The following is a 23,528-nucleotide window of genomic DNA, read 5'->3' as shown; positions in this document are numbered from 1 at the left end:
GGATACTGGCGGAGCAAGGACCCCTTTCAGGTGCTGCACTTAGATCAGCCTCTAGAGCAACACGGTGCAAGCTGACCTCATTACCACCCCCTCTCTTAACTATTGAGCTGAAAAGCCCTGAAGGAATAAAAAAAGAAAAAAGAAACAAAAAACTCTGTGCACTTTTGTTTGCTTTGTAATGCAGGCTGAAAGAAAAGGACATTTGTTTCCCAGGTAAAATATCACTGCTCGCCAATAAAACAGCAGAACTCTAAGTAGGTTTCCTGACTTGCTTGTTTAGTGCCATTTTAGATACAATGCCCCAGTACCTGAAGCAGGAAGCAGGAAGTCAGAAAGACTCGGAGCTCGAATGACCCCAGCTCTGAACTGCCCTACCCCCTTGAGACCCTGTGCAGCACATCTCTGGAAAACCGATAGAAGTGATGATGAAGACATCCAGTTCCCATCTCACAGAAAATACGTTTTGTGTTTATTGATTTACTTATTTATTTTTGGTTCTTTGTTTTTTTTTACAATTGCCATCACTACCTCCATATATTTGGGATGGGAAATTCCAACCTTAGAGGGCAGAATAATTGATTGGATTTCATTCCACCTCAACTCTTCATTGGGTGGTTGGGTGGCATGCATTTAAACAGGAAGTTGACTCATCGGTTCATCCAGGTTTAAATGATATGAAAGTTAGTACCAATAAGCCCTGTAGAACAAGCCCATCCCTGACTTAAATGAAAATGTAAACACTATATTTTATATAAAGGTGCAGCGAATCAATTTTAAGCATGTTGCCTTTAGTCATGTTCATATCGGGGAAGTTTGATAGTTTTGATTGGTGAATAAACCCAATTTATTGACTACACATGTAATTACATATACTGTAAAAATAAAAACATGCAGTTTGGAAAAAACACTTCTTTGATATGTCCTCTGACCATTAGTCTCCAAGGGCTATTATAAATAGGCCTAACAAACAGATGATTGGCTCCTACTTTTGTGACATCACCACTCCAAGTCCTAGGAATGCAGTTTGGTTTCTTGCTGACACAAGGTTCTTGAAATTCAAAAAGGAACATTAAAGCCAGGTGAGCAGACCAATCCCGGGATTAAATTACATTTTCAAGAGCAAGGACCTTAATTCCAATTTACATCAAACATTTTCTTGCTTTGTCTTTTGTCTGAGCTTCCCACAGTTTTGACCACAACTGTGTTTTATTCCATTTATAGCCAGTATGAACCTCATGCCTCACATTCCCTTTCTTTTTTCATCTTTCCTCTCAAGGCCCCGTCGAAACCCAAACCGCCCCACGGGCACATTTTATTCTGCTTATTTTTTTAACGCCCCCGGCTTCATTCCTTAATTGCACACTCCCACCCAGAACATTCTAGAGATTACCCTCCCATCTGCTTATCATGTCCAGAGCATGTGGATCTGTACTGCACTCACACAAATGGGAGAGCTGGAAACAGCTGCATGAGATGCCACCCATTAGTGATTCCTGTTTTCAGAATCATCTCAGATTTTTAAAATGTATATATTTTATTTTTTTTTTTTTACATTTGACTAGGTGGCTCCAAGCCACAAACAGTTTCTGTGGAATTCAGATTTATTTTCGAGTTGGAAGAGGCCATTTTTATTCCCATATGGCTTTGCAGACAAATGAAGAGGGTAACCAACTTCGCTTCAATAAAACTGTACTATTTATATTTGCTCTGACTGCGGGGAAAAGGGTTTAGCCATGTTCCAGTTTCTGACTTTTTACAGTGATAATAATATTTGCCTAATATTTATTTATTGAAGACAGGTTGGGGAAGGTATGGAATGTATTTCACTAACAAACTTATTTGAATGGACTGATGTGTTTATCTCTGACATAGTCATCGGTTTTCTACAGTGGAAAACATCGCCTCACTATGATCACAGAATCCTCTGCTTTAAGTTCACCTCAGGTCGAATCTTTTCAGACTTTATATGCACCTTTGGAAATAGACCAATTTTAAAATTATAACTACTGGAATATTTTGGCACAGTTTAAATATTCTGTGATGCCGTGAATATTTTCATATGGCTCCAAGGAAATTAGATTACAGAGTCTACATCCTTCCTGTCCTTCTGGAACCAGATTCAATTTCAACATCACACAGCATTTCAAACATTATGCAATATTTAGTGTGATGAGCAGTGTCCTTGAAGTGGTCCAGGTATGTATATTTAAGGAAGCTGCGGCGTTATCTCGGAACCCAGGAATGTTTCTCAGCAACGTCATGGGAGCAGAGACTCCAATCACACCTTCTTATGGTTCTCGGCCAGCAAAAGCTCTCGGGATCATCTGCTCGCGGATGAGAGCAGTCAAGCGCATTACCTTAAAACCTAAAAAAGTTTCAAAAAGTCAAACAGCACATCAGAAGATTCCCCAGCGTTGCTGCTGTATTTGATACGGTTGGATCATTCCCCAACCCAATAATTGAAGACTGCCCCACTCTGGAGTGGTACAGTGGTCTACCTCTTTGATACATTATATTTAAGACTTCAAATATTGAGAATCATTTTTTATCACAATTAATTGACATGAAGAGATGAAGAAGGGGGGGGGGTGGTGTTCCTGTGACTGAAGTTACATTTTGATTGCTTCAGTTGCAGATAAGAGAAGAATGGATCTCCTGTCCATCTCCCTCTCATGCATGCTCTTTCAATTCAGGCAAATTTTTCTAATCGGTCACACTTTCCAAATTCATATTTACCTAGACAAACATTATTTGATCATTCATGTACTGTTAATTGACATCCAAACCAGATGCCCTGCAATGGCATAGATTCAGTTCAACGGAATGCATTATTATGTCAACTAGATACTAACATTATGATGTACAGTATATTTTAGTCACCCAGAGGCCACGTTTATGGGGTTATCATTCCATATTTCAGGATAAATGTTTTCCTACATCTAAAAACCTGTATGAATTGTGGCCAGTCCGTTGACATGGGTTTAGCAGCTGGTTTAGCAGGATACTGCACATTGGCTTAATAGTGAACAGCGACACCTCAGGAATCTACTGAGGGAGTAACGTGAAAACCAGAACCCTCCTGGACATTGACTCTGTCACTAAGATTAACTCTGACAGGAGAGCTCACAGGAAGAACCCTTTTCCCATAGGTCCCTCAACGGTGGACAGCTTTGAACAGACACTCCACAGTCTATTTACTCCCGGGGAAGGACCATCAATTGGATTTCATTGTCCTTTGTACTGCGCCAATATTTTCAATGCCCAAAGGGAATTGTGTTTTTTGTGAAGTTCATCCCACAGTGGCAGGGGGAGAAAGAATTATCTGTTAGACATGTCCCAGGGTCTCAATTAAAACCAGCCTTGTGTCAGAAGAACCTACAGACCCCCTGGCTTTATCAATCATAGGCCTATTCAAGCACTGTAAGGCGAATCTATGCCCAATGGATGTGACTAATAGGAAGATATGGCAGCTGTGTACATGATTGGGATCGAAGGCAGGGTGAAATTTAGTGTATATTGGGTGACCTGTTACATTCAGCAGTGACTGGACCTCATTCCTCCGGGTCACCTGACCCCAATTTAAATCACTGTCCTCCCCCCCAGTGCGGTATCCTCAGGGTGACCCCAAAAGATCTTTCTCAGCGTAGCGGCTACTTAGAGCCTGGTACTGTGGGTCTGGATAGCTGTTCCACTGGAACTAGAAGAATGCAGTCCATCTTACTCCTCTGCTCTCATGTGCAGCAAAGTAAGATTTGTGGGATTAAAGCTCAAAAATCCATCACATCAATAAGAGGCGAATAAGGAAAATGGCCTTTTAAAGAAATGCCATACTAAATGCTGACAATACAATAAAATCAATGGTAACATTGACAAGTACAAATCAGAAAATGAGTGTACAGGAAAAAAAATCCACCCATCATGGCATCACACTGGAAAAGGACAGGATGCAGTTTAGTTTTGTGTGCGCATCACCACTTGGTTTCTGGTTATGTTTTATGTATGCTTCCGGCTTCACTGTGGGCTTATTTCCTGAATGATAAAAAGTTTTCAAAAGACAGATGGGCCTTTGGGGACGGTTTCTCAAGATTTTCCCCTCTGGTGCCAGGGGAATGCGTGTGACTGAAGTTACTGCTGGTGATACCCCAGAGTCCAGGGGCAGGGAGATCATCCACAGCACTCGTTAAGAAGAGTCTTCATCGACCGCACTTCCCCAACCCCGCACTCAGTTATCAAGGCCATAAAAAAACAAAACAAACATCTTGGGAAAGCTCTAATACTGTATCAAAGATCAGTCTGTTTGCCTGAGAGAGAGACTGAAAGCTGATGTCTTTAGTGCTGAAATTAATTACGTGGTTTTGTTTGTTTAACTTTCAGCCAGAAAAAGCACTGCTGTAAAGACATATCTTCCTCGGCGGGACTAATGGACTCGTATATCTATCAGCAGCAAATACCATCGCTGCTCAGTACACAGCTCTCCGGGCGAGCTGTGTCACTCCTGAGGTTAGGAGTTTGTACAAAGTGAATAAGGAGGAAGACAGGAGCAATTTAACCACACAGTGGAAGCCTGGCCGCAGCTCCGAGTCCTGGCCATTAGCACCGCTCAGAAAGATTTGGGGTTTTATTTACACAAGTGTGCAGAAGTGGGCGAACACGACTCCCCTCGGCAAACAGAGCCGAATAAAGAGGACCGGGTGTGATGGAAAGCCCTGCGTTCCACTCGGTTATTTTTACGACACCGCTTTCCACAGCATGAACCCTTATATACCAATGCCAGTGCACTACGCAAGCTCCAATTCCACCATCTCCCCCCACTCAGAGTTCATCTCTATTGTTCTTCTACTCCCTCTCTGCTCTTTGAACTCCCTCACCCCATTGGCCAGTTAGGCAGGCACCTTTGCCTCTGTGAGCGAGCAGGGTAAGACATCATTAATCAATACTCCATAAATATAAAAATAAATAAAAATAAATGTTTACTTTCTCTTTAGCTTGTGTGGAAAATCTTCTGCAGGTTCAGTCTGATAGCGGTTGTTATTCAGACAAGAAGACTATTCCTCAGCAAAAAAGTGATTTGCTGTTGTTTCAGTGTGCTCAATTTGCTTCTTTTATGTCTTGTCAGGTGTGCTAGGAATATATGGGAATAGTAGTACACACCTATTTTAGGCAGGTACTGCAAGTGTTTCTCTTTTTTAAAGGCAAAAACAAGCACTGCTTCCAGAAAGTCCTTCAACACAGTCAAGCTCACTCATTGCTTTGCTCATCAATATCAGAAAACACTTTCACATGCGATGGGCAGGAAAGTGTTTCAAAATAAATAAATAAATAAATGTGAGACACACATTTCAGCCCCTAAAGCCAAAGTTAAACCACACTGCTCTCTGCAAGTCCGTGTAAAATGCTGAAGAGGCAATGGTTCCAGTGCACGCATTGTCATATCAAGGACCTCTGAAGCCTATGGCACAACTCCTTTCCCTTTTATTCTCTCTCACTTGCACTCGCACTTGCACTCTCACTCTCACTCGCAATCGCACTCTCAGGCAAGCACACACAAAAATGAACACTTTGTGGATGGATACATTTCACAAACATCCAACAAAACCAACATCTCCTACCCGAACACACTCTACAAAAACAATGTTTCAGTGCCTTCCCTTCCTGTGAAATATTAATAAACTTAGCTCAGACAAAGGTTCAGTATGTACGCTCTCAGCAAAGATATATATTCCAGTCATGTCTGGCCTGTGACCCTGTACATAACTTATTCCCACTCACAGTATTTCCTCTGCATTCCTCAGAAAGGTCCAGCCGGTATGACAGCGAGAGAACATGGCTGACCAGAGACACATCTGATAAAAACGGGAAAATCCCAGCAGAGGAACCAGAAGCTCAAACTGTGAAGTGGAGAAACACAGAAAATATGTGCTGCATAGTGGTAAACCGTCGCTCTGTTTTTCCAGAGGCAAAGGTTATGTTATTACTGTTCTGATTCAGAAGCTTGAATCATAGCACCGGATCAAAGTGTATCAGCCTCAGAAATATTGCAGTAAAAACAACTCTCAGGGGACCTTGAACAGTAGTTATTCACCTTTTAATAAGCATTTATGTTCATATGTGAGTATTAATTGTTACGAGAACAAACATTCATCTTCTGTCAAAGCAGAAGTACTTCTTGCATTCTTAAGTATTTGCAATTTCATATTGTAATGATGTATAACTATACACAGGAACGTTTGTGGCCTCTGGCTTCCTGGCCATGGGACTGACCCTCTGCTGAGTCATGTTCACCATTAACATAATTGTGCCCGTCCTCTTCCTCTTTTAATCCAGCAATAAACTCACTGTTTCATCAGTTTGGCACCAGTTTTGGGCAGGAACTCCCCCTTTGTGGGAAATGGGGGGCCCAATTTAACAGGCTTAAACATTAAAGCAGTAATGAATCGTATATTGATCAGTGTTTGGTTGACAGCTCCAACACCAATGTTTGGTGTCTACCAATGTACCAATCAGGTTTCAGGGGACAAACGTGGGGTTCCATCGCATCAGTGACTTTGTGAGACTTAAAAACTCACCAACTACTTTACTCTGAGGGTAAAGACACTTGTCTACCTGACCAGACACATCAAGGAAATTGACGGACTTCGCTAAGCGCCCCAAGAGGCATCTTGTCTGATCATCAAGACAGAGTTGGCCTGCTACCATCTGCAAAATAAACCAAGCTGGCTTATTTCCCATTGACAGCTGTTTCTTCAGACCTATCCTCTAATATCTCCCTTAAGGCCAGAACCAAGTGGAAGATCTGTGCACATCAAAAGTCATCTTGACTGGAACCTGTCAAGACCACAACTTCAACGAAGAAGTCTTCCAGGATCACCCACATCTGCAGTGGCCTTGGACCAGCTGAAGAGCTGACCCATCACCTGACAGAATTAAGACCTGTCCTCCCCTTTTTTGCTGTTAAGTATTGAAATGCATTTTATTTAACACTGACATCAGACAATAGAATAGCGTAAAACTTGTAATACCCGATCATTTTACTGCTGTTTGTTCTTGTGTTGTTTGTAATGTGTACGCTGGTCTGGAATAACAAATTCCCTGACCTTGTTGTTTTACATTGTTAAGACTTCATTTTATGAGACTGATTAAATGAATTAACCACGTAATACAGAATAGCGTGTCACTGACCCATAATACGAATTAACCTTTGTCAAATGGTAGTACTGTTAACCTCTACGTTTAGCCATCACAGAATTATCATTTCCTCCGATTAAGTATCGTATAATATTATTCCTCATATTGGGCAAATTATTTGTATAAATATATATTCTTAATTTCCAAACCATTGTCCTGTCTGTTATTTCACTAGTTTGGAGTTTACAGACGTACAGATTTCTTATTGGTTGTTGAACTTAATTTGTTCTGATTAAACCTGACCAAACCTCACTACAATATATTTGTCAGAAGTTTCACTGATGTTTGTATGATTAAAAAAATATATACATAGGCTATGAGAAGCTGGACTCACAGCATCATGATAGTTTGTTCTGTTCAGTTATTTTGCAAGACTGGCTCAGGTTAGATTCACAAATCCTCAAAGCACCAACAGTTCTCCATATCACTGCAGTTAAAATGCAATGTGATCTTTCACTCTCTCACTTTGTACATCTCCTTCCCTTTCCTGTCCTTTCCTTACCCTCCCCTTGCTCCCTCAACACACACACCATCTCTCTGGCAACGTTTTCCTAGCTCCAAAAGGAAAATTCAGTTTTACTGAAATCAGTAACCTCCTGCATTCTGCCCCCATGTACACCGCACCAGGAGGCGCTCTGTTCTCTGGGATGAGTCGGGTCCCATCACTCCGGGGTTAAGGCTCAGTCAAGGACACGGAAAGCCCCTGTGACCCGCCTTTAAATCACTCTCCTCCCCCAAAAGAGTGCACCCTTATCATGAATGTTTGACAACACTAATTAGTCTGGGACTAGTGAGGAGAAGCACAAGGCATATTCATCAGAACACGTCAGTCTATTTCTGTATATTTCCACAACAGAGGCCCTGAGACAGGCCAGGGCTGTGGAGGAGCGGATTAACAGGGAAACGTAGTCCAAATGCTGACAACTACTCATCAATTACTAGGCCCCATTTAGCCTTATGTAATTCAAACATTAACGCCTTTCTGTGGCATCCCCTTTTTTAACACAAGCCTGAAAATTACATACATAAAATATAACGGTTACTATTCTTGAACCTATTTGACTATAGGCACAATCCTGGTTTCATCCTCTTCTGAAAGATAACAATTGGGAGTCAGAGTTATTCTAAATATTACTGAAACAAAGTAACAGACCTGAGGTCAGTGGGAATATCCAATCACCCTGCTTTCAGTGACTGTAAAGAAAATATTCACAATTATCACAGTCTGTCATTAAATATGCAGTCTGCCTGAATTTTACCTGACTAGGCAACAAAGTTTCTCTGTAGAGTTGGGTTTCTCACTGGAAATGTAATTTTTCTGGCAACTTTGTTCATATTTATAGTTTACCTTACATTGCCGGTATATCTTGCAAGAGCCCTTTCCCTTTAAAGTGGTATGGCTGTGTGGTATAAATATAAATATTAATGAAACAGGAAACGTTATTACAGATGGTGCATATTACAGAACTGGTGAAATAGTTAACTTCCTCTCATTGGGGGGGGGGGGGTGAGCAGCTATCCTTAGAGTCCTGGGTCACCCAAGCCCAGTGAAGCTCAGTCCTCCTCACTCCTGGTCCATGGGAAAGGGGCGGGGCACAGTATGGCCAGCTGTGCCCCATCAGCAGACTCGACCAACCACCCTCCGCCCTGCGGAGTCCACTTCCGCCTCTGAGGAAGGCTTTGGAGGGTGTACAGCAACCGCTACAACACGTCTGTGACCAGAGTGGGATGCATTCCTGAATCTTCCTTCGGTCTACCCGCCCAAAGTATATTCTGCAATGTCAGTATGTTTAAGCATTTTGTGCAAATGCAAGCAAGTAAGTAGTTTCAACTCAAACGTATAATGTTATCTGCATTAACCCCTTATAACTGACTAATGCTGGGTATAATATTCAGCCAGGTGTGTGTGTGTGTGTCTGTGTGTTTACTTCATCTCCTGTTTGACCACTATTTTCAAGGACTCTCCCCCAATTTCACATCTTGATCTGGTGTGTATTGTCTTTATAAGAAAGAAGGCATGTAAGGTTATGGCACTGTAGGGTTCTGCAAGGACTGAATTGCTCCTGAATGAACATTCTGAACTCAGCAATAGATGACTCTGAAATACAGGGAGTTCATCTGAGGATCGGGTAATTCTCTTAATTGCACTAAATATTATTTAGATGCAGCCTTTCTCCCCTGCAGTAAATTACTGACAGCAGCTGTTCATGATTGTCCAAAAAAGCAATAACCTGAAAACAGACCATCTAAGATACTGGATGCCGAGAGCTATGCTTCAGATCAAATCAGAGGCTGGGAACCAGTTTGTGACACCGTGTCCTAGCTGTGAACATTCACCAGGTGTCGCAGTGAAGAGGATGACACATTTCGGTGGGAATTGTCATGTAAGCCAATGGAGATCTTCCGCAAAGCTTCACTTTCACACAGCACGTGTCACCATAGTTCATAACTGCATACATTTGTGACTGATAACTTCATTGCGATGCCAGTCATTCTGCACGTGCTCTGAGGGCAGAATTTCAGACGTCAGGGAGACGTGGACCTGCAGGGGTAAACACAGACTACCGTTGGCTACATTAAGGCTGCGTGTTCACTAACCTTTCCAGACAAATTAGCGGTAATACATTCAGATGGATGTACACCAATAAAATATTCAGCTCCGGAGGCTTGACATTAGCATTAGCAGATGTTCCAGCCCCTTAACTGCACCCGTTTATGCTAAAGCTGCACCCGGCCCATGAATTAGTGGTCCTGACGTCAAACTGAAGAACTTTGCTAGGCCACCATCTGTATGCATTAGTGTGTACGCACAGTGTATGTGTGTGCATGTGTGTGTGTGTGTGTGTGTGTGCATCTGTGTGTATTCGCACTGGAGTTTGTATGTTTGTATATTCTTTAGATTCAATACACACACACACACACACACATACACACAGTGCCCAAATGGGAAAGTAAGACCTCTGTAGCGGTCACCTTCTGCATGGCTCCATACTGAACTGAATCATTTATAGCACTGCTACACATACTCCATAGCACCATGATAAATCTGGAATACCATTGAAATTATACTGTCTTTATTTTTTATTAATTTCTTACAGAAAAGGTAAAAACAAGCTGACCTGTCATAGAATTGATACAATATTCAATGGTGATTTGGCAATGCCAGTCTGAAAATAAGCTCTTGTCCTGAATAGACAGGTCACAGAAATAGTTTTGATTCGTTTAAGATCCAGTGGTGTGTAAAGAGAACGGTCACTTGAGTCACTGAAGCCTATAAACTGGGCTGTTCCCACCACGCTTATTCTGCACTCGGTGCACATTTTAGCTGAGCGCTGAAGATAAATAAACTGAAAATTTGTTATTTCCAGCTGATTTGAACAAATTCCACATTTAATCGGGGACTCGTGTAAATTGAATTATTCTCTCTCCCGCTCAGACTTTACACCTGTTAACAAGCCCTGTTATTCACAAAGTCACATTAAATGTGCATTCAGAACAGAACAGGGCATGAAATTATTCACACAGTGTGTCAGTGTGTGTGCACAGACTTCACAAACTGTATTCTCATCGCTGAGACTTTGTGTGCTAGAGAACAACATCTCCCTTACACCATCTTTATACATTCTCAATCCAGGACATGCGCTAAAATAGCAAACAGTGTTAGCTTCTAAAAATAATTTTTAGTGAAAAATAATATCCGGCCCGTGCCGACTGTGGCCGGCAGCCCTGCAGGGGTGGCGCACGATTGGCTGTGTGTCGTGCAAGGGATATATGTGGGAGGAATTCAGTCAGCAGGGATAGCCGTGTTCTTTGCTCTAGTGACCCCTGTTGGGATTTGGGTGGGATTGGAGATGCCAAATTTATTTTTAAAAGTTTTGTTATACAAACAAAAGAGTAAGACGTGTGGTATTTCCAAGTGTGCAACTCACCAAGTAGGCCTATCTGCTATTCTGAAATCATTTGATTCAAGAATAACTGCTAAACCGACAGAGACTCAAGGAGAAGTGCTAAAGCTCGATTCCTTTCAGTCAATGTCCTAGAAATGAGCGGCTGCAAGCTAAGGAAGTCACTTTGGACAAGAGGGTCTGCGAAACATGTAAATGTGATGCATCCGAGTTCACATCCAAGCTACAGTAATTGGTCTCTACTGCTGTGCCAAGTCACCCTGAATGAATGGACTTGAATTACGGTTCATTGAAACAAAAATACAGTCTTTAGAAATGACAACCTGAAACACTTTCTGTAAACAGACAAAACGTCATATGTGATGGCTGGTTAGCAGTAAATTAGAGTTTTAAATGAATATTCAGGAATGAATCACTGAACAATCCCCCAACATAAGAATTCAGTATTCTCTGCAGCTGTAAGTTTGTCATGTTCCGTGAAACTGTCGTGATAGGCCTTCCCAGCATTCCTCCCAATCGGCTTCTATCTCCTATTTTCTTTCGTTTTTCTTGTTGCCCCTTCTTAAATCAAGCAGCGATGAAGCATCATTACATGCTTAAATGTAACCCGAAATTCACAGTGTTTGGATCTGAAAGTGTCCCGGGAGGGTCTGTGTGGGTGCTGACAGTGCTCACGCCCTTTCTACAGACCCGTTCATTCACCCGCGTCTTCGCTGAGATTCCCCGCAAAGATGAAAGGGCTCGGCGGCGACAGGGTCGACGCTCCCTGGATGAACCGTCCGGGCGCATTGGCAACGCTCCCCGTTTGATCTGACGCGCTTCGGCCGCGAGGCTAAAGCACAAGATCACGGCACGACTGCCACGGAACAAGACGCTTAAAGGAGGAAGGGGAGTGCGCGGAGACGTCGTGACCCGCATGAGGACCCGGCGCCGCCTTCCCAGACAATGGCCACCGCCGTCACGCGGCAACCGGCTCGCCTGTAATCAAGCTCCTCCTCTGTTAAAGCCGAGCGCGATCGCATCGCGAGCCGTCCGGCTAAGCTACGCCACCCGCGGTTTCTTCATTTCCAAAGCCTTTGTGATGGCATCTCCAGACCAGAGGTGAGAGAAAATTTCTTTGAAGAGAAAAAAAATGTTAATACCAGAATTGAACACCTACCGCTACTATTCACCAGATCATATCTTAAAAATCTTTGAGCTGAGATGTAGCCTACTTGCACGGAAAATGCGATGTAAAATATGTGCACTGAGATGCATACTATGACAGGTGCAGAACTCATAAACTGGTAGAATGACTTTGGGGTGACAGCAGGTGTAAGGTTTTGTTCCCGCATTATGCTTGATTGACAGCACCTCCTGAGGATTTTCAAAAAATTATCCCAGCTGCAACTAAAATGGAGACAGTGAAACAATGTGTGTGTGGGGGCGGGGGGAGCAAGGTTCATATCAGGGGAAGTTGCAATTTACTATCATGACAGATGCCCGAGTCATATTCAGCACAATCCAGCATCTTACATTCTTGTATTACAGCATGTAATGGCACTAAGGATAAAACCAAGCAGAACTCCACCTTGGCTGCAGGTACAGGATATTCTATGCAAATATTAAACAGGGCTGTGCCTCAGACTGCTGCATGAATATGTAAGTAGCTTCCATCCCACCAGCACAGAGGTGAAGCTGTCCAGTCCCAGAGCACCCAAATAAGCAGGAAGAGGCACCTGGGCGGAGTCAGCCGTTAAGGGGAGGGGCCTCAAAACAGACTGCAGCTTGTTCCCCGCCCATAAATCCAGACAGTAATGAATTCAGAAATCACCCTGCACACAAGAGTTCTAATCAAATTATAAACTGACAGGCTTGCAAAGACAGATGTTTATTTTTTCCCCTATTGTTTGATTCCCCTGCATGAATATTTTTACATTTTTTCCCCAATCTGGCTCCACTGTGTATTCAAAATAAAGATAAAACACAGAATGTGTAGCACTGCTCTCTGAATAAAACTCTCTCCCAGAAAGGCAGACATTTCAATGCGCAATTCAGTCGCAGCTGGTACATGAAAACCTAGGCGGGCGTTGGTTCTGAGAGCCCACGGGCTGTGTTTCTCCCATCCCCAGGCATTCTCCAGCTGAAATGAAGCTGCCCCACGCCTGCACACCAAACGGTGTTTCTGAACAAGATAAAATAGACAGGATTACTCCAGGGGTGCACCGGGGCCCCGGGCCCCAGGCCCCGGGTCTCAGTCGGGACGCTCTGCCATGAAAATGAGGGAGAGAGGGAGCTGGGCTCATGGGCTGGCAGCTCCATGGCAACAGGGATTCTGATCAATCCCAATAATTCAGCATATCCACCTCACTGCTTCTCTCCGGTCCGTCAGACTCCCAGTCTAATTAGAGCTGAAGATTGGCTGCCAAAACACAGCACCCCAAACAAGCCACCCCCCCCCCCCCCCCACCCCCCCCCAAAAAAAAGAGAAAAACCAAGCATTTTTTTGGTTTTCACAATCGACTGGAAACAGTTCTCTCTCAGCTGCCGCTGTGTTTCCAGAAAACGCATTAAGGAAACGCGCCAGAGCCGCTGCTGTTTGTTATGGTTCCGGCTCGCTTGCGGCACTTCCCCCTGCGGTTATTTATCTATTTAAGACTGCGAGTCGTTTGGACGCAGACCGCGCGCAGCAGCCCACGTCTTTAGGCGGAGCTCCCCTCCGTGACGCTTTTTTCCCCAGCCCTCGTCGACTCGCAGGTTGCGCAAGGGTAATGTTGTCGCCAGAGGTTTTCATCTGAAGTAATGTACCGTAAAATTCAAAGTCTGACACTTTACAATGAAAACTCACTCCGCTGTCTGCAGCGACCGTTACAGGCACGACGGGGCGCAGACGAGAGGGCCGGAGAGAGAGAACCGTTTCATCCATTACCCTGGAAAAGTGCTCACGGGGAGAATCGCGCTGTTCACTTAAGTGGCTTGCGCATACGAAACCATCAATTCAGACAGGAGCGTTGTATATGGACATGAAAGTGTATGATGCTCACACAATATTGACGCTTCAAAAAACCTTTACTGAATGGCACTGCTCCTTACTCAGCACATAAGAGTGCACTTTTAACAGCAAACGACACTAAAATACTTGAAATAAATTATATAATATATATATAGTGAAGTCTTCAGTGGACAGTGACCCCACATCCCTGTTTTAACCAGAGTGATGGTGCTGAAAATTTGGCACTTTGATTGGAAAAACCTGTGAACTTCTAATTTTTAAAATGTTGTCCCTGAGACGGCTGTTAATTGTTACTTCCTGATCTAATATTGTGCTGCTGTGGATACAAATTCCAAATTACTGTTACAGTTCAACATAGGTGCAACTATACTGCCAAAACACATGTACCTAAGAGAATAGAGTGCCTAATCGCTCAATCAGTGCCTGACCTCACTAATGCTCTTCTGGCTGAATTGAAGCAAATCCCTGCAGCAACGCTCCTACGTCTAGTATAAAGCCTTCCCAGAAGAGGTTAAGACTGTTACAGCAGCAAAGGGTGGACCAACTCATTACATTACATTACAGGCATTTAGCAGATGCTCTTATCCAGAGCGACTTACACAACTTTTTACAAAGCATTTTACATTGTATCCATTTATACAGCTGGATATATACTGAAGCAATGCAGGTAAAGTACCTTGTTCAAGGGTACAACGGCAGTGTCCTTACCTGGGAATCGAACCTGCGACCTTTCGGTTACAAGCCCAGTTCCTTACCCACTGTGCTACACTCCGTCCGTTAACTAATAACTCCTATTATTAGTTATCAGTGCTAAATTATACGTGCTGACTGAGTGCCAAATTGATATTTTAATTTCCATAGTGCCTATATTATGAGTGGTGATCCATTAGGTTGATGCTGATATAGCAAATGATCTACACTGACTGAGGTCTGTTATACTCCTTAAAAGTTTGGGGACAACCTGTGAAATCAGGGGTCAATGCAATCTATGTGTTTTAGGATAATTAAAGCTAGGCTATGTGGTGAATCCGCCTCTGTACTGTTTTACGTTTCACGTGGGGGAGCCAGATGCAATTACAAGCTTGCTGATGCACATTAATCAAGGTTAAATAACACATTCCCAACACCCTGCCCTTGCAAATGCAATGCTGATGCACTAAACGGAAAATGGGTCTTCCTGGTTTAATGTACTGTGATAACACACTAGACGGAAATCTTCTCCACTAGACAGTCTGCACTCTTCCTTGCACTGTTTTCTTCTTTACAAAATGATGTTTGTTTAATAGCACTTAGCTCAATGAAAAAAGCACATAAAAACAGATATTATGAAAATCACTTTTCATTCACCAGCTGATAGAAATGGAATCATTAAATATGACATTTTACTTTACCATCCACTTGCCCTCATCATTATTGTCAACCAGCAGAGGCCTCCTTCCAAGTTACTTACATACAACTGATCGTTAAATTTTGGTGCAATTGACTAAAACCAGTTATGCAGTCATGCATTTTTAACTCCGTTACAATTGCATGTTTCACTTTGAATGTGTCTGTCATTGGAATGGATTGCAGGATCTTTCACAGACAAGTGAGTGAAAGCTCTGAGGAGGGATCTAATTAAGATCAGATTAATTCCAAATAAACCGGACAAACTCTACAAACAGCTAAGGGCATGCAACAAAATTCCAGCATCTCTGCAACCACCTGTGCACTCATTAATAAAAGGTTCATTGAAGCTAATTCTTGGGTATCTGGACTGAGCAATAAAGGAATGCAAGCACAACTTCACACTCCAGAACAGTCACAGAATTCTGAACAGTGCTTCAGAACTCTGTTTCAGAACAATGCTTCAAAACGCCATTTCAGAACTCTGCATCAAAACTCCATTTCAGAACACTGCTTCAGAACTCAGCTTCTCCCTGATTCACTGTCAACAGCTGTGAACAGTGCAGATTCAGCACAACTTTATTCTCTGATGACCCCTCATGGTGCCATGATTCAAGCGAAAGCATTCCCCACCCAGTCCGCACAGAGTCTGCCCCTCACATTCTTACAGCAGGCTCATTCATGGGCTCCATTTTATTTCAGCGGTACCTAATCTCTCTTGGAGTTTCGGTCATCTGTGGAATATGGCATTCTGAAAACATTTTTGCCTACTGATCTTTGCCTTGTCTTAGAAACATATCTACACTCTCAGGTGTACACATAGATACTGTCTTGGAACATAATTAGCCAATTTTGGGTCTGAGTTGTGTTGGCATAAAAAATGCCGAGTACAGACGGATGCTGTTATGGCAATGTAGGTTTCATATAGCCTAACACATGCATTCAGTGCTAGAGGTACCATTACAACCGACATTTCACTGCAAGGCTCTTTTAAGGGAAAGGGATCGGTGAGGGCAGTGTAATTTTAGATTACCTCTTTCAGTGTCATTTCCTTTCTGTAACTGTGTTTTAGATGGCCGCCAAGGGATTTGTTTCATCTTTTAATGTCAATGTGAGTCAGGCCTTTTGCCTGCTGTTGAATGTTTATATAGCCTATTTCTTAAGAGCTTTGCTAAACTGAAATTGAGATAAATTATAGCTACGATCAACAACCACAGGGCCTGAGCCAAAAAAGCATTAAATGTTCTGCTCGGTGTTCCTCAACCTTCTTGGTTCTCTTTGTGTTTCCGTGGATCTAATTGGTTCTCTTTGGGTTCTTCCGGATCTGATTGGTGCTCCATGTTCCTTAATCTTACTGGTTCTCTTTGTGTTCCCCTGGATCTTACAGGATTCTGGCCACTCTCTGAGAAAAGTGTAGCATCAGCAGGTTCTGTCAGAACAGACTGTCCAAGGCCTGTCCTACAGGTCAGTGATGGACTCACTCGCCTGCAGGTCAAAGGGCACTCACTTATCATGCATGTATTCAAGCTCTCTCTGGGTCTGCATTAAGCTTGCATTAATAAATGAGGTACTTCTCAGAATATTTGCTCACTGTCGGCTGTTTTTAACCATCGACATGCAAAATTTAATACCTCTCAGTCTTAATTTATAAGTGTACGGGCGCCAGTCATCATGTGCTGGAAATCCAATGTTTTCAATTCGATTCCCACTGAGGGCACTACAGTGCAAAACTTTACACATTGCACACAGCAACAGCATGGCTGAAGAAACTGTTTTCATATCATATTATCATAAAGGAACCATCTACCTCATCTGAAGAGGAAATTATCTTCTGATGTCTGATGTGCATATCTTCATTACCTTCTGGGTTTCACAGTACACTTAATAATCATGCTTATGGATTTATCACACTGCCTGAAACACAAACTCTGTGAGATTGCTGAATTAAACAAAATGAACCTGTTTGTACCTGAATACTCACAATTTCTGATTGTATCCTTTGGTTTGTGAAGCTATGTCTAAACTTGATAAGCTTTATCTCCTGTTAAATGCTATTTATTTATTTATTTGTTTGTTTGTTTAATGTCAAAATGTGCCTTTCATGGCACAATGCAATTTTCTTGGTTATTCCAAACCTCTGAAATGTACAAGTGTATAGTATGTGTTTGTATGTAAGTAACTCTATTCAATTTGGTGTGTGTGTGTGTGCGCGCATATAAATCTGTGACTATTTGCATGTATGAGAGTGTATTTCTGCATGGGTTCATGTAAACACATCAGGGCATTTCCATGGTAACTGACATTACAAATGCAAGATATTATGTACAGATACATAATAGAGACTTGGACTTGGACTGTACCACGCAAATAACCTGTAGTTGTAATGTCAATTACCGTGAACTTGCCCATTTCTGAGTATTTATCTGTGTGTATGAGTGTTCTATAGCACTGTAAAATGTTACACACATTACACGCCACTACAAGAAGCCAATCCTGGGCTAGAGACTAGAGTGACTGACTGAGCTTAAAGATAAAAACCTTCAGCATCTTATTTCTTCCCTTCTGTGAACAACCACCTCATATCTGTGTGTCTCCGACAGGCCAAAGCTCTGATTCTCACTGATCATTTTGTCAGTCCCAAAGACTTCTGACAGATTGAGGGCACCCTTTGATTGTCACTTGCGCATTACACACAATCAGTGGTCAATATCTCTCTCCAGTGATCCCTCGGTGAACAATTTATGGGGCCTGTTTTGATTTGAGGAATTGACAGATTGCTTTCATTAAGTCCCTCGGTTTTCCGCCGCAGGTTCCGACCAGTGCTGTCGTGCTTCATTTGCTGGGCGGTACACAGCTACACCGAAATCAGAATCCAATCCGAAGGGATCTCTGTAAGCAGTCAGCTCACTTCCAACATCCCCCTGTTTCTCTCTCGTGTTGTGACAACATCATTAAGTTCCTGCATCGCCTTGGAAATGTTGAGAACATTTAGTCGGATAAAGAAAGGCTGGATGCATTCAATGCATGGTGGACGCAGGCTAGTCGTTCACGAGGTTTAATTTCCTAGTCTGCCAGGGGAGGACTGCGACTAAATATCGACCTGGGTATTTCACGCATACAGGCCAATTCACATACAGCTTACGTTAATTTGTAAACACCTGTATGTTTGTGTGGGCATTGCAGTCTGCGTGTTTTTGAACAACCTAGCGGCCTAAACATCGATTGATACATACTTTGACAACAATATAAAATCCGTTTTAGCCTATTATTTCCACAACATGGCACTCGTTATCACATATATCAACCACAATAAATATGTACCTCCGAAACCCTATGAAAAGCAGCAATCTCGAACAAAACATGTCACTAGAGAACAGAAAAGTGCCCTACCTTAGAAAGTCATGAGGCGGCGCAAAGTTCACTGCAACTTCGGAAATCAATCGTGAATCAACGGTTAGATTGTCCTGTTCTGTTTCCATTGACAATCCTCATCGATAAGTCCTTGAGACAAAAGGCTCCTCAAACCATTCTTGACCATGTTCAAAATATGTTAGGCAAGGCCTTGCATCATCTGTTGCTGAACTCTGTGCTCCTGTGATGCGCGCTTTCACGTTATCCAAGCGATATCTTTCTTGGTAGTAATCTGGTTCCACCTGACCTCCTCATACCACAGTATTCGGGAGGGAAACAAATCTCTAAATTTGGGCCTTTTAGCTGCATCAGCCGTAAAGGGATTGGTCGTCCTGTTGCCTACTTTCCTGTTATTTATTTATTTGTTTGTTTGTTGTTAGCAGTAACTTTGTTTGAAGTACGGCATGTAACACCATAGAAACCAAATCTCGGATCGAACTTGTAAACTTGATTAAATTGCATGACGTGAGATGCAGCCGATAATGTGCATCTGAGAATAAACCGAAACTGAACACTAAAAAAAACTTTAAAATTGAAAAGGCCTTATTTCAAAAAGAATAGAAGTTCTATGGCCAAGAAATCTCCAGCAAAGATTTGGTTTTAAAATATCTCTGAAACACCAAATTTAATAAAGTCAAATGCCACTGTTTTACAAATTTAGCCAATCTGAGGCTTTGCGTGCAGTTACAACCATATCCATGCTTTAACCCACTTTCCAACAAACTAAAATGACTAAGAAATCACATACGTTGTCATCAGTATCTTCAATAGTGAATTAACTCGTTAATTAACTCTGGGAAGTCGCAATGCTACATACAGGCAAACACTTATTGCTAATGGCATATTGCTAATGGCTAATAACGTTTTTTTTTTTACATTTATATATGCAAGCTTATCAGTCCTCTGTTATTTTATGCAGAGCAGAAACACATTTCCCACAAAAGGTCCATAATTCATGCTGTTGCCATAGCATTTACCGATATGATGGAGAACTTCAGAACCTCAGAAGCTGGTGTATTTGTACCATTGCACCAGCTCTCCTGAATCTCAACAAGAAAAAAGAGCTAGGCAAGTGTTTGTGGCTGTTTTGTTTTGTTGAAATTTATTCTTTCTTTTTTTTAGCAAGGAAAATGTTTTCCTAACATCTGGCAGGAGTAATGCAGGAGTGCCGTAAGCATGGTTACCCAGCCTGTTATGGTTTTAGGCCCTTGATCAAAATCTGACTACACCCATGAGCACTCAACGCCATTGTTTTATTGTGATCGTTTGATTGTGTTTTTTTATGGGGGTGGGGTTATCCCTGCTGGAGAATGCTAGTGAGCAGGTGCAAACTGCCTGCATGCACTGCACCCTGCCTCTTCAAATTTACTGCCACATTAATCTCACCTTGTGCCATTAAACGCTGTCCTGCTGCTCCTGTTCTACAGTCAATGTCACACCAACAAGCGCCTGGGTATTTGGAGGGAAGCCATAAGCCGCTTTTCCACCGCATGGTACCGGCTCAACTCGACTCGACTCGACGCTACTCGTGCTTTTGGTACCAGATAGGCTACTTCATTTTCCACTGCAGATAGTACCCCCGTCAATGTAGCGGGTCGTTATTAGCGATGCTGCATGAAACGCATTGCTCTGACCAATCAGTCGTCTGCAGTGTTTTCACGTCACCTTTTGGTATCGCCTCAGCTCGCTTGGAACCTCGACTGAGGTGATACCAAAAAAGTACCAGGTACCAGGTGCTATCTACAACTTTTGCCTGATGGAAAACCAAAAAAGTCGAGTAGAATCAAGTCAAGTTGAGCTGGTACCATGCGGTGGAAAAGCGGCGATAGACTCCAGCGACTAACCAGCCAATCAGGAGTAGGCTTTTCAGAAACCGGAAAGCGGGGCAGACTGAGCTGTCCTGGGACAGTAAAGTGCATCTCTTTTTCCTCTTTTGGAGTGATGTAAGTATGCAGAACACAACTGTTTGCTGGAAAACCTGCAGCATTTTTTTCAGAAGTAGCCTACAGCAGAAACCCTTCATTGTTTGTTATTGCAACTTCTCAACTTCTGTGTGAAGCATTGTAATGAAGCCTGACTTTTTAGAACCTAACAGAGCAAAAGTATCCGTGTCAAATAAACTGTAACACATGGAGTACATTTAACTTTAACTGAGTACATTTGATACTTTGTAGACTCAAATGATCAGTAAAAGTTCAATACTGAATATATAACTTCTGTGTTGCAGCACTGGGATCCATGTTGTGATAGACCACACCCACTTAATACTGAGCAAATACCTCTGTATTAAGGCAACTCTGCCAGACTTAATTTAGCACTAGAGCTTATGTGAGTCCAACAGAGCCTTAACTTACTTGATCAGTACTAGGCATACACTATCAGGGTTGGTTTTTCCTAGCCGATGGCTAGGTCCCCATATATTTGTCTGATAACCTGGCCCTGATCAAGGTGATGCATGGAAGTCTCTCAGTTCTACATTGATCCAGTTCTTTCTCTTAGTTCCACATTAACTGTTATTTACAGTTAATATAGAGCAACTATCACATGCTGAAAATGCAAAGTGCAAAAGTATTTTACAGAGACCAATACTTCATTTGAAAAAGCCTTTATGAAGGATTCATTTATCCTCATTTATTATGCATTGCAAATGCAAAAAGAAAAAAACCTGAAGATGTATGACCACATCTTTAATGTTCCATCTTTATTTACACTAGTTCTTAAAGATGACTGTTTTATAAAACAGGGAAATCAATAACAAGCTGTTAAATGGATAATAGGTTATTGATTCCACATACAGCAGGTCAGCCAGGAGCACTTAAACTGAGTAAGAGGGAGTCCAGAACAACACTGATCATTTTCTGGGCATTTCAAATGTAAAACGCAGGGAGAGACACTCAAAAACCCTGAGGCTGATTTACTATTTACTCACAAATCACATTTAAGAAATTTAAACAATTGTGTGTGTGTGCGAGAGAGAGAGAGAGAGAGAGAGAGACATAGAGAGACAGAGTTAGAGAGAGAGAGAGACATAGAGAGACAGTTAGAGAGAGAGAGAGAGACAGAGTTAGAGAGAGGGGGGTTCTGCAGACTCAGGGTCCAAACTGGAATGCCCCAGCTGTGCAGGACCGGTCAGCCGGGATCCAAACAGACCCCCCTTCTTCTCATCTGGAGCAGGCGGACACATGAGAGCGGTGAGAACAGACCGTCCCTGTCTGTGATGTGATTCAAGCTGCAGCGCGCTTGTGTGAGAAAACAGATTCTGCACTGATGGGCACCACTGCCACGTCCCTAATCAGGCTCTGCCCACCAGCCTACCAACACATGCCATTCAGGGCTAATCCACCATATGGCACAAAGCTATGAAACCTTTTTTTTTTAAAATAACCCAGAAGGTCAACTGAGAATTCACTTCTCATTTACAAAGGGAAAAAACATGAGCAATGAATTCCAGGGACAGTTTAGCCAATAAACTACTAGAGGAATGAACAGGCTGAAACAGTCAATGGTTATTTAAAGGGACAGTTCACTTTCTTGGGTTTCTTAGTATTATTTCAGTTTTAGAGTGTGCGTTTCATTTGCACAGGCAGGATTTAGCATGCAATCAAGTATATTTCAAATGTTTACAAAGGTTTCTAAAAACCTGCGGAATGATTGGTACAGGGGCATGGGGGGTGGGGTTCATGGTCTAAAGAAAGACAGTGCATGTCAAGTAAGGCCGAAGCAGCTTGTATAGAAACTAACAATGTTATGCCTACAGGGGTTGTACATACTGAGTAAATCTGATAAAATCACGTTTGTAGTCATGGCACATTTAGACAGGCGCAGCTCCTGATAATGACCTGTGTAGACAGTGTGACACAAAACCTGTGCACAATCAGTGTAACAGACTGAGGCATCGCCATGCATGTGATTGGCTGCAGGATGAAGGAACCAAAGCACGTTACATTACATTACATTCATTTAGCAGAACCAAAATCAAAACCCTGAATTTATACAGATCATAGCCTTAGCAAGTTGTATGAATAAATGGCATACGCATGCCAGCTTTGTACTGAGCACCACACACTGAACGTACAATTTCCAGTATAAACTGGACCAGTGCATGTTGGCACAGCTTGGCACAGCCTTGCATCACCAGCTAGTCAATTTGCTCAGGTGGAGTCTGTACTGCAGAGGCACATGCACACTCCTTTATCCTTCAATTTCAGTTGGATTCACAGACGTGTCAAAAAAACCTCATTGTGTGTACTCCATTCCTTTAGTCAGAAATGAAATCCCTTGGCACAGTATGTTGCTCTAGTTGGTAAGAAATATGAGCCAAAATCATTATTTCTATTTTAATCTCGCATTTCACACACGGCTGTTGCATTTTTTTCTGCTAACCCGCTGCTATAGATCCTCTCTGTAGCCTAGTTTTTATCCCTGGAAACAGATTTCATTGAGATTCATTGCACAGATATGGACTTGACATCCCCTAATCAAACTGCCACCATATGTCAAACATACTGGTTGTTAAAAATATGTTTGCCCTCCCAGACAAAGTTACTCATATTCATCTGAAACCCAGCAGCAGTAAACACACTCCATCGACACACCCGCAGACCAAAAACTTGGAGAGAAGGCGCCACCTGATGGTAGGAATACGAAGC

General features: G+C 42.4%; 1 protein-coding gene across 1 annotated transcript in view; it reads right to left on the bottom strand.

Annotated features, from left to right (window-relative positions):
* The window catches only part of LOC135245294 (carbohydrate sulfotransferase 15-like), a 78,761-nt gene extending 59,600 nt beyond the window's left edge, over positions 1–19,161 (bottom strand). Inside the window, exon 1 of the mRNA XM_064318260.1 lies at positions 18,859–19,161. The gene's annotated coding sequence lies outside the window, so the exon portion shown is untranslated. The remainder of the gene's footprint in view (positions 1–18,858) is intronic.
* Between the last annotated feature and the right edge of the window lie 4,367 nt (positions 19,162–23,528).

Source organism: Anguilla rostrata, chromosome 18 (assembly GCF_018555375.3).
Source record: "Anguilla rostrata isolate EN2019 chromosome 18, ASM1855537v3, whole genome shotgun sequence".
NCBI classification, from domain to species: Eukaryota; Metazoa; Chordata; class Actinopteri; order Anguilliformes; family Anguillidae; genus Anguilla; species Anguilla rostrata.
Note: the sequence above shows the minus strand (reverse complement) of the source record. Positions and strands in the feature narration are given on the sequence as shown.